An 11,437-nucleotide genomic window follows, 5' to 3' on the forward strand; every position below is an offset into this window, starting at 1 on the left:
AGTTTCCGTCTCGGCATTAAGAGAAAGGGAAAAGTGACCCTGGGTCACTGGTTCTTTTGAGATTCTGAAGCACCTTCACCTTCAACCCATTCACGCTGCCTTTTTGGGAAACACACCCGGTGTTCCCTTCTTGACATCCCTACAATCCTACAGTCTGAGCACCAAAGTATCAGCTGAGCCCAGCTGTCTGTGACCCCTGAGGGGACCCTCACCAGGAAGACAGTCCCAGGCACATCCCCACGGCCCATCCCCCACTTGTCTGTGGAGACATTGTCCCAGTTGCACAAAAGGACTGGGCAGTGGGAAGGTGGGGGAGGGGTCAGACCCGTGGGAACTGCCCTTCCTTAGCCAGGGGGCGGGGCAGGGGCCAGAGGGCAAAACCCTTACCAAGGGCTGCCATCTTCACTGGCTCCAAACACACTCATGACCTAGGAGTGTGAGCCCCCCAGTAGAGGGCATAGCTTACCACATAAGAACAGCATGGTATTATGACTGGACTTTAAACAAATTCTTCACACAAATAAGCAGACCTCTCCATATCCCCAGGGTCCTGAGACCCAGACCCTTCTGCCTATCCTCAGCCTGATGCCAGCAGAAAATCAGAGTCATGTTGTTAAGCTCCCAAGTGTGTTTGTCAAATGTGGGTCAGCAATCAATTTATTTCCCTTGAGAGACTATGAGCAGGTGACGCTCAGATCACATTAGGCTGTGAGTCAGCTCAGGGCCCAAAATGTTCCCAGGATATTCTGGGAAAGAGAGGTGTGAACCAGATCCAGACCATGGCAGGCTAGCACCTCACTGCTTTTTCCTGGGCTCTGTCCCGCCCTGTCTAGCAAGGTGTCAGGCCATTTGTCCAGAAAGTCCCTAAGAACGTGTCAGAGGGGCAAGTAAGGCTACAATCAAAATCTGTGGGTCTTGGAAGGAAGATGCCCCTTGCCCAGAAGCTGTATCCGTTGCCAGAGTGGGTGTGTCCAGGTATTGCATCTGCTATTGACTTCCTGCCAGACAGTGGGGTGTGATGTGTTCACTTCCTCTCCGTTCTTTTATGTTTTGCTTTTCCCAGATTGTGGGAAATGGACAGAAATGGCCTGTCACTCTGGAGTGCGTGCTCAGTATCCAAGTTCCAAGTATCTCCTGGGTGGGGATTAGAAGTGAGAGAGCTTCTGAGCCAAGGCTGTCTGGACCTGCTGGTGGAGTGGGGATAGTGGGAATGCCCAGGTCAGGGTGTCCCTCAGATGGACATCTCCCAGCCCTTTTGTGAGGCCTAGGTCCAGCTGGAGGTAGGGCACAGGAGAAGACAGGCCTTGATCAGAGCCCCCAAAAACTCACCAGGTGACAGAAGCACTGATATCAGGTCTGACCAAGTTGGTATGCACCTGTCCCTTTGTTCAGAGGCAGGGGACCCTAAGAAGTTCCCCTGATTTCTGGGTCCCTCACCCTATCCCCTAGACTTGGGGAGAAACCCTTTATAGGCCATCAGGTCACCCATCTTGTCCCCAGCTGGGAGGTGGGACATGGACCTCATAGCTGTGCCAGGTACCTGCTGGGCAGGGAGAGCAAGCTGTGGGAATCCCCGGGGCGGCCTGCCTGTGGGAGGCAAGCTCCGGTCACCACTGCCTACCCCCACAGATGCCTGGATCAGTTCCCATTAGCAAAGGCTCCCCACCTAACAGGTCACCACTTGCTGCCCTGCACCTTAGGGTACATGGCTCCTACAGGATCCAGGTCCTGAAGGACCAGGGCTCATGTCTCACTCTTTCCTCAGTCCCCCACTTGATAGGCATAGGACCTCAGGAATGCCTGGGGCTGGAGGGCGTTTGAGAGGCTAATGGACTCTTCAGGTTGGCATTCTGTTGCCTTTGGCCTAGGGGAGGCCCAGGGGGCTCTGGGGAAAAGAGCAGAGCCAGTTAAAGCTGCCTTTCCAGCTCTGCCCCTGTACCCATTGCCCTGGCTTAGGGCCTTTTCCTGAGTTTTCTCCCTATGCTTGCCATATCTGTGTGCCATCTGTCCACTTTTAGGGGACACGGGGCAAGCATACCTGTAGGCACACAGTCCTTGCTTGTGGCCCATATAGCAAGTAGGCGTAAGGACAAGTGGTCACCCAGGCATACATGCTCGTGGGGCAGTACAGGACAGCTGTTGGGACCATGACAGCTGATCAGCTCTGGACCTTTCAGCCATGATCACCCCTTATGACATCAGCTAACAGTAGGCCTACTCACGGTACGACCCTAGCACTCTGGAAACAGATCCTCACCCAACAGATCTCTGCTTCAGTTGGAGGAGCAGGCAGATGGTGCCCCAGAGGGAGCTACAGGGTAGGCCTGTGTGTTGGCCTCTCTTTGCATACCCTGGAGGCCAGAGGAGAAGCTGTGATTACTTGAAGGATCAGTGTCCACCTCCCAGGATTGCCATCTTGGGACACACTTGAATGAACTCTTTCCCTCATTCTTGCCCAGGTGTGCAAAGAAAAAGAAAGTCAAATTAACATCTGGCTGTGGCTCCATAAGCCCACCAGCACCCAGCTGGTGGCCAGCTCAATAAGGCAGCTTTCCCATGGGGCTCAGGGCTTACCAGCAACACTCACAGGCAGAAGTACCCTGAGTTAGAACACTGTTGGTACCTCACAGCTGCCAAGAGAATCAGGCACACGGGGACCCCTGGGACCAAGCAGCTGGAGTCTTCCCAACTTCTCCTGCCCCCACTTACCTAGGCCCTCCCACACCCTCTAGGTGTTCTTCCCTACCTGTCAGGCTGGCCTACTAGGCATGAACACAGCTGTGCTGATCTAGGTTCAGGCCTTTGCTCAGCCCGAACACCCCACCCCCACCCCTGCAGGATCCACTGACATCCCGAAGTTGAGGCTCCTGGCTTCACACTAGTGCAGAGGCAATTTAACCATCCTGGTGTGGGGCCTTGGACAGTTTGAGAGAGTCAGCTAGTACAAGCCTCCTCTGCAAAAAGTAGGCTGTCGGCTCCCAGGTCAGGAGCAGTGGGCATTAGGCAAAATTCTTCAGGAACAGTCACTATCTCAATGGCCTAGTGTGTACTTGGCCATGATGGCCCTGGTGGCTGGTCCTCTTATGGGCTGCAAGCCTGAGGGTGGAAGGCGGGTGCTGTGAACAGTGCAGAACTGGCTTTTCCAGACCAGGCGGGGGCAGGGTTCCCTGGGCCCCACAAGGGTGACAGCAAGGCCCAAGAGCGGGCAACGGGCCGTGGGAAAACCAGCACCCATGGTTCCCGAAGGTGGGGCCAGGTCCTTGTGGACAGCACCAGGCGGTTGCATGGTGGTGACTCAGCATGAGCCAGTTGCCGCACCCAGACTGCACACCGGGCTAGATCCTAGGAGGGCTTGAAACACAGAGGACATGCAGCCTTTAACTCTCCTGAACTATATACTGTTGCCCCACCTACAGAAGGACATTATAAAGCAGAAGGGGAACCTCTGTGGGAGTAGCCTTGGGCACTTGGTAGAGACTCAAGTGCCCACCAATCTTCCAGCCTTCCCCAACTAGCCTAGGCAGTGGCTTCAGGCAAATGCATGGCTCTCGACTTGCACACCTGCCACAAGGAAGTCCCTACACTCGGAGCTGTACCCAGAGACCAGGCTGGGTGAAATGATGGGGACAAAGGAGGTGCCCTCATGAGCAAGGGGCTTCATGGTGGGAAAGATGGGAGCAAAGTCAGGGCAGCTCGTAGCTCCCCACCAGCCCCAGCCCAGGCCCCTGGCCAGCGGGGGCTGCAGAGCTGAAGTGGCGGCTAAGCCACAGGTAATGCAACCTTGTGGTGTCGAAAGGCCCGTGGGAAAAGGATGTGTGGGTGGGGCAGGTGCCGCCCAGCATGGCACACCCTGAGGCTCCAAATGTGTTCTTCCAGGACACCTGCCTGGCTCACCCAAAGCCCCCAAGAGGGGCGGGGGCACAGCATGATCACTAGAGAGCAAGTTGCCAGTCACCTCCCTGTAGCCCTCCTTTGTGACTCAGGGACCCTACCTCCTTTCAGTTGCTCTGACACCCAGAAGTACATATTCCTATAGACATAGACATGCCTGCCCAGGACTCCCACTCCAGACTATCCTGAAACTCAAACTCATTTATTTGTGTAGGTAGCAACCAGTTAGAGGTCATGAGCAGGGGCATCTGGGATTAAGTCCGACCGTCTTTGCCCTGGTCAATGGTAGTAGTCAGGTTAACAGGTTTGGAGTTGGGGTATAGCAAGAAAATCCAAACAGGCCTTCCTCAGTCCTAGTTAGATGCCCTAGAAGACCATTGTATATCCAATATCCCCAAAAAGATCCAAAATGGGGTTCATTCCTGACCCACCATGGGCTTCAGGGCCATAGCAAACCCCTGTGGCTTTAGCAGCTATTCCAGATGTTATAAAATATAGACAGAGATCAGAGGATCCAGGGAAACCTACTGGTCACAATGACCCTTCCCCTCACACATGAGCCTGGCTATCCAGGAGGGTGCAGGCCTGGCTCTTCCCTAAAGGTTCTGGGTCTGGACGTGAGCTAGGTAGTTGCCAAGGCCTTGGGAAATGGAAAAGGCAACTCATGGCCTAGAGAGACCATGTAAAGGAGGGCTTCTGAGGACCAGATAGTACATAGGCTGTGCCCTAAACTTAAATGGTGACAGGACTATGTGTAAATCAACCCACAGAAACAGAGCGGATGGTTGACTTAACCACAGAGGAGTGCTAAGTGTCCCAGCTTCCTGGTCTCCAGGGCCAACTGCATGGGGAATAGGGCAGTAAGCTGAAACCCTTACCTTATACACCACCCTTCACATGCTTACGGGTGAGGAAACTCACAACTACGTGCGTTTCCAGTTGGGGTATAGTAAGGAAGTCCTAAGTATGACTCTGACACCCTTTAAACTGCCCAGGCTTGTAACAGTGACCAATACCTTAAGATCTCCAGAGAGTTGATGGGGCAACTGATACAGCTTTAGTGGTGGGCAGGAAGACTGGAGCAGAACAGGGAAGGGCATCCCTGAAGCATATGGGAAGGCTGGGGGTCCTTCAGAGGTAGATCTCAAAGGTGGTTGGGGAGGTACCTAGGGCCCCCTCTAACCCTGAACTGGCATGTAGAAAGATGGTAAGGGTGGAGGCCCAGTGGCCTGTTCCTCATGTAATTGACCCTAGACTAGGTTGCTGGAACACTCAGAACCCCTTTGGGGGTCAAGTCAACCATCCCCTCTATTTCTGTGGGTCTGCAGACTGCTGGGTGCTTTGCACACTACCACCTGCCTGGCACAGTGACAGGGGCCAGTCACTTGCTTTAAGTGCAGGGCATAGAGCCTGTCTCTCATTGCAGTGGGCAGGTTCACGGACACTTCAGTCTGTCTCCTTTAGCTCTCAGTTCTCCATAAGCCGCCTGGGAGTAGGCGGAGTAAAACTTTCCCTTCTTGATGTCCAACAGCTGAGGCCTTCACAGGTTGCAGCTTGGTAGGTAGCCTCACCCGGAGACCTCCGTCTTGCATTTCCTTGCAAGAGGGTAAGTCCACAGATTAGCTGATGTCACAGAGACCTGCAGAGTAAATGTGGAGCTTACAGACTGGATGGGGCAGGTAAACCAGACAGAGGTCATGGCCTCCTAAGACTTCAAGGAAGAGGCCTCTTCCACCTTGTGGGGAGCCACTGAGCCCATTCATGTCCTGCCTGTAGTTAATCTGGGACCTTCTGGAAAGAAATGTTTGACAAACAAGTTAAGGGGGGTCACAGGAATGAAGAGGCTGCCCCTCAGTCTGCTACCCAGACTCTCTTCAGTTGCTCTCAGTCCTGCAGGAATCCCTCAGCTGGACATTGGCCTCTGCCCTCTGCTCACAGTCTGGACAGGACCTGCAAAGGCCAGCAAAAACCATCCCCAACGATTTTTGAGGCCCCAGGGGCCCCACCCTGGTACTGGCTGATTTCGAAATGGGCTCTTTGGCAGTGGGCTTATCTCTTTATCACTACAAAAGGTCTGCCCCACCCCCACCCACTGGTTCTCAGGCCCTTGGATCCCTAATCAGCAGATCTCATGCCCAGGACTTGTTTCCCAGGGACCTTTGAGCCCTAAGAATGGCCCAAAGTTTAAGTTCCCTGGGGAGGAACCCAGAAGTACCAAGGCTTCTCAGCCTCTGCTCTTTGGACTCTCCATTTGGGAGGTAGGGGGGCAGGGCAGTGAACCAGGCACTGAAATAACAGATTCAGCTCACAATGGCCTTCTGGGCACAGATAAGTCTGTGCCCCTTAGGACACTTCCATCAGGCTCTATCCTCTCTCTCTCTCTCTCTCTCTCTCTCTCTCTCTCTCTCTCTCTCTCCCTTCCCTTCTCCCTCTCCCTCCAGCCCCAATCGCTCTGGCCCAAAGGTTTTTATTTATTTATAATATGTAAGTACACTGTGGCTATCTTCAGACACCCCATAAGAGGGCATCAGATCTCATTCTGGGTGATTGTGAACCACCATGTGGTTGCTGGGATTTGAACTCATGACCTCCAGAAGAGTAGTCAGTGCTCTTAACTGCTGAGCCATCTCACCAGCCCCCTATCATCTTTTTAATAGGTACTGAAGCCTCCAGGAGCAAGGACTCAGATAGAACCAGATGAGTTCCACAGAAGTTGCTAGAAGAAACAGGACCTTGGGCACAGCTAGTGGATGCCTTGAGCCAGCTCAAAAATCAAGCACTGTCTCCCTGCCTAGACCTAGAGGAGGAAGTGGGGGGCAGTGCTGCACCTATGATCCCCCTTGAGACTGGGCAAAGCCTAAGGACCTATATAGGCCAACACTTCAGCTACACTAACAATGACAGACCACTGCAGCTGGAACGGTCCTACCTGGCATGCTAAAGAAGCCTTAGCTGCAACATTTCTACTGTTTTTAGGAATGTGGCAAGATTTTCTGGAATAGTTCCCACCTGTGCCTCCTCATCACACACTTCCATGAGGTCCTGGAGAAGCCCCCAGCTGCTGTGGGCCAAGCCAAGCCCCCAACACAACCAATAGCCCTTTTTGAAGACAAGTCAGCCAGAAAGAGCCAAACAATAAACCTGAAAAAATTTGACCTATGTGATTCAGGCTGTAGCCTTGTCTATTTGCTTAATCTACCCCCTATGCCTATGCCACATGCCTTCACACTGCTAGAGACTCCAAAGACAAATGGATTTCTAGATGGCCAGGATTCTTAGGCCCTGGATCCAGGTGAGACCTGTAAGGTCTCCGTCACCCTGGATCAGGGCCTAAGGACAGGCTAAGGTGGTTCTCTGGGGAGAGAGAAGAGCAGCCTCCTACTGGGAGGCTGGAAGCACCAGGCTACCTACTAATGCAGCAGGGCTCTCACCCATATGCTGGGCCCCTCTCTAGTCACAATTGCCCAAAAGTAGATGCTGCTGCCTCTGCTCTCTGAGGAAGCTGAGGCCCCTATAAGCAAAGCTAGCTACCCTAGAGGATCTGAGAATGCTGATGTCAGGGATCACAGAGGTAGGAAAGCCAATGGGAACAAAAGGAAAAAGGGGGGGGGGGGGAGAAGACCCAGGGTGGAGGCTCCTGCATTCAGCCAGCCTGCAGCCAACACACTCAGTGTTCTAGTAGCCTGCCTCCTCCTTGCTCACTCCCCAGGAATGTGCCACCTCCACCCCTTGCTCACATCCCTTTCCTTTGCTTCCTGCCTCAAGCGGAAACCAGCTCAGATTTGGCTGAAAAAAAAAAAACTAACAGATGCCTTCAGGCAACAAGGTCCTGAGCGTTATTTCTGCTTAGTGCAGGGAATACCTACAGATCCAGGTGTGTGGATTAGGACCATGTGGATTAGGACCCTCTGCCCTTGGAACCTGGGGCGTCCCTACAGTCCGTGACATGCCACTCATCCAGATGTGCCTGGGACCTCCATCTCAGCCCATTCTGCCTACAGCAACCTAGCTGACACTTCATAAGTGAGGCGAGATGGGCAGAGACTGTGGCAACTCCCAGGGTGCCTCTTAGCCACCTCTAATCCAGACCTTCCACCAACCTGCTGGGCAGTCTTGGAGCCTGAGCTGAGTGAGCATCCTTGTGTTGAGGGGATCAGGGGTGGAGTGCTAGTTTCCTCCAGAAGTAAGACTTCTAGCTCTGTGTCCTCTCCTGGAAGAGTTCCTGAACACATTCTTCCTGCTCCTGGATTACAAGGACAAATCAAGGAGCATTTGATTGTTCCCAGCACAGCTGCATCTCAGGCAGCCGCAGGACCAAAGGTGAAATGGGAGAAGACCTGACCTCGCCATCCACCTTAATCCTACCCCTAGGCCCGTCCTTGGGACAGCCATGCCCACTGTCCCATGTGTTCCCTTGCCCTTGCCTCCTCCTTGATGCCCAGCACAGGGCTCACTCAGGGTGAAACACTTCCACCCTTGCCATTTCAAGGGGTTGGAGGCTGTTTGCCCCATGCAGGCTCAGACATTGAAAGCAAGCCCCAAACAGAGACTAGCTGCAATACGCCTTTCTCAGCTGCGTAGACAGGTTGCCTCGAGGACTGGGTACAATCACAGTGGTAACAGAGCAGCCATGGTGTCTATCCAGCGTTGGCTTGCCATGCTGAGTGGCATGGGCAGGAGCCTGGTCACAGTGATTGTCTGCTGCAGTTCCTGCCGGCCTCCTTCCTCGCTCTGCCGGCTGGCTGGAGCTCACTGTTTGTTATTTGATTCCTATCCTCTCTCTTCTACCAGGTGTCTGGGCTGCTGGGAAGAAACACTCTCCTCTTTCCCACGCTCCCCAACACATTTTAATGAATTAGCTGGAAGCCCCGCCCCCCACTGCCCACTGGCCTCCCTCCCCTTCTCAGCGCCTTTAAGGTGGCTGCAGGCCTGGCCCAGCTTTGGCCAGCTGCCCTGTCTGTGCTGTCCTCCTATGGCCTCTCAGATTGCCTGGACTACCCCACCCAGATTTCCCCAACAGAGATTCCAGAACGCTGTGCATGCTCCCCCTTCACAGCACTGCTAAGTACCCACGTAAGCAAGATGGGGCGCTGGGCATCTGGAGGAAGAAGGATGCCCTTCCCACCGCTTCCTTCTAGGAATGAGCGGATGGTGGTCAGGATGCTCCTAGACCAGCATCCTTAGGATCTGGCAGGGAATAAAGGTCAGAGTCCAGTATCACAGACAGTAGGGGGTCTTCTAGATCCCAAGCCAGCATCACAAACACTGGAGCTTAATACTAGGTCCCCTGAGACACTCTGGAAGCCCCTCCCCTCCCTCTCTTAGCATGGAACAAATGTCCACCTTTTGGAAGTGTCCTCCAGCAAACACTTGGGTGGTGCTTACTAGAAACCAAATGCCCCACAGCCTTCCCCAAGCCCCTCCTTATCTGAGACAGCTACAGGAAGGCATGGTTGTGGGTCAGCGCATAGCCATAGTAGTGAAGGAGCCTGAGCCAGCAGGGGGTCCTGTAACCATCACCTAAGAAGTCCTTCAGGAAGCTGGTCATCTGGCTTGTCTCAGCTGCACAGGTGGTGGCACACCAGGCACATCTGTCTGTCCTTTGAGCCTGACACCGGGCAAAATGTCCTCGGGATAAGCTTTTACCACCATAGGACTGCCACACCAGCCATGCTATTCTGTAAGAACTAGCTGAGCCTTCCAGCTCTCACAGTTCCTGTGGTGCGGCCTAGCGTTCCCACACTGAGCTCACACAGGGCCCCTTTGTCTGCCGCCTGCTGCGGATGTCAACAGGACTTTTCTCCCAGGCTCTGCTCTGGGCAAGCATCTCAGATGCCCTTCCTCAGGCCAGGCTGGAGCCCACCTAGGTAGGGGCCCATCAGGGGACCCATTCACCTTCAAGGGACAGCCCTGAGCTTGGTGAAAGTAAGAGCTCTGCTCACCCCAAGGTGTGGTCTCTGACTCCTGCCTGTTTAAAGCCTCCAAGCCCTGTGCAGATGCATTAAACCATGGGCCAACCAGGAAGCAGATCCTGTGCTCCTATGCTCCAGAACTCCCTTTTCTCCATGCCCACCTTGTTCTGGGTTAGTGTTCTATGAGACAGCCTGCATCAGGGTATCAGTCAGAATCCCCAACTGCACTTCAATCTACCTGCACAGTAGAGAGAACCATAAGGTTCCTCTCAAGAGCTGGAACAGTGAGGCATAAGGTGTGGGCAGGGGACCAATGGGCAGAATCCAAATGGGCAGAACCCAATAGACTATGGATCTCAAGAAGACCAGAGAGATTCAGATTCTCAGGTTACCAGAAGGAGAGTGTGACTTTTTTTTTTTTTTTTTTTTCGAGACAGGGTTTCTCTGTGTAGCCCTGGCTGTCCTGGAACTCACTCTGTAGACCAGGCTGGCCTCGAACTCAGAAATCCGCCTGCCTCTGCCTCCCAAGTGCTGGGATTAAAGGCATGCGCCACCACCGCCCGGCGGGAGTGTGACCCTTAAACAAGTTGGCCTGACAGCAACTGGCCAAAGATGGTCATGGGGAGCGTTTGCCTATTTTCTCCATTCAGTTTAGCTATGGCTCCTCCCAGAGCACACAGTAGGGTTGAGGGCATGCCCCGGTGAGTATGATACAGCTCTGAGTCTGGGGCAGGAGCATCCACCCAAAGGAGCTTCCCCAGATGGAGCCTGGCAGGGTGGTCTGCCCAGCTGAGGCTTACAGTTGCCTGCTTGGAATTCCCAGTAAGCTTCAGAAGAAATCAAGCCCTGACGTGCCCTGCCTCCAGCTCTGTCAAGTCTTAAGATCATTCCTCCTTAATTTTCAGCAACCACAGCGAAGATGTAAGCTATAAAACATAACGAGGAAATGTGGAGCCTTGCCTTCCCAGCCAGCCAGCGCCACCACCTCCTGCCTCCTGGTCAGTTGTTAAGAGTGGTCAATAAAACGTGGGGCTTATGGTCTGGAAATGAGTCATTTCAGAACTCCCTCAGAGGGCAGTGCTGTGGGTCTCACAAGCCAGCCCTATGTGTCCTACATGCTGACAGGGCCGAGCAGAGAAAACACATAAGGGGGAGTGGTAACAGGAGGAGAGAGAGAGAGAGAGAGAGAGAGAGAGAGAGAGAGAGAGAGAGAGAGAGAGAGAGAGAGAGAGAGAGAGAGAGAGAGAGAGAGAGAGAGAGAGAGGAGGGAGGGAAGGAGGGAGAGAAAGAGGGAGAGGAAGAGAGAGGAAGGGAAGGAGGGAAGGAGAGAGGGAGAGAGGGAGACAGAGAGAGGCTGAGACTGACTGGGGGTGGCTTAGGGCATGGAGCTCCTTTCATCAGTGTTGAGTCGCCAAAGACAATTGCTGCTCAAGCTCCCTGGGAAGTTACACTTGAGTAGAAAGGACAAGAGTGATGGAGGACTACCCAACAGAGCGGTTCGTGGAATTGCCACCTGTGAACGCCAGGTCCAGACCTGGGAGTGGCTGCGCAAGGAACTCGCAATTCCCGACATCTATGAAGGAAGAAGAAAACTGCGGAAGGAGGTTATACACCGGAGCAACCGGACCCAGGAT

This window comes from Arvicanthis niloticus, chromosome 6 (assembly GCF_011762505.2).
Source record: "Arvicanthis niloticus isolate mArvNil1 chromosome 6, mArvNil1.pat.X, whole genome shotgun sequence".
In the NCBI taxonomy this organism is placed as follows: Eukaryota; Metazoa; Chordata; class Mammalia; order Rodentia; family Muridae; genus Arvicanthis; species Arvicanthis niloticus.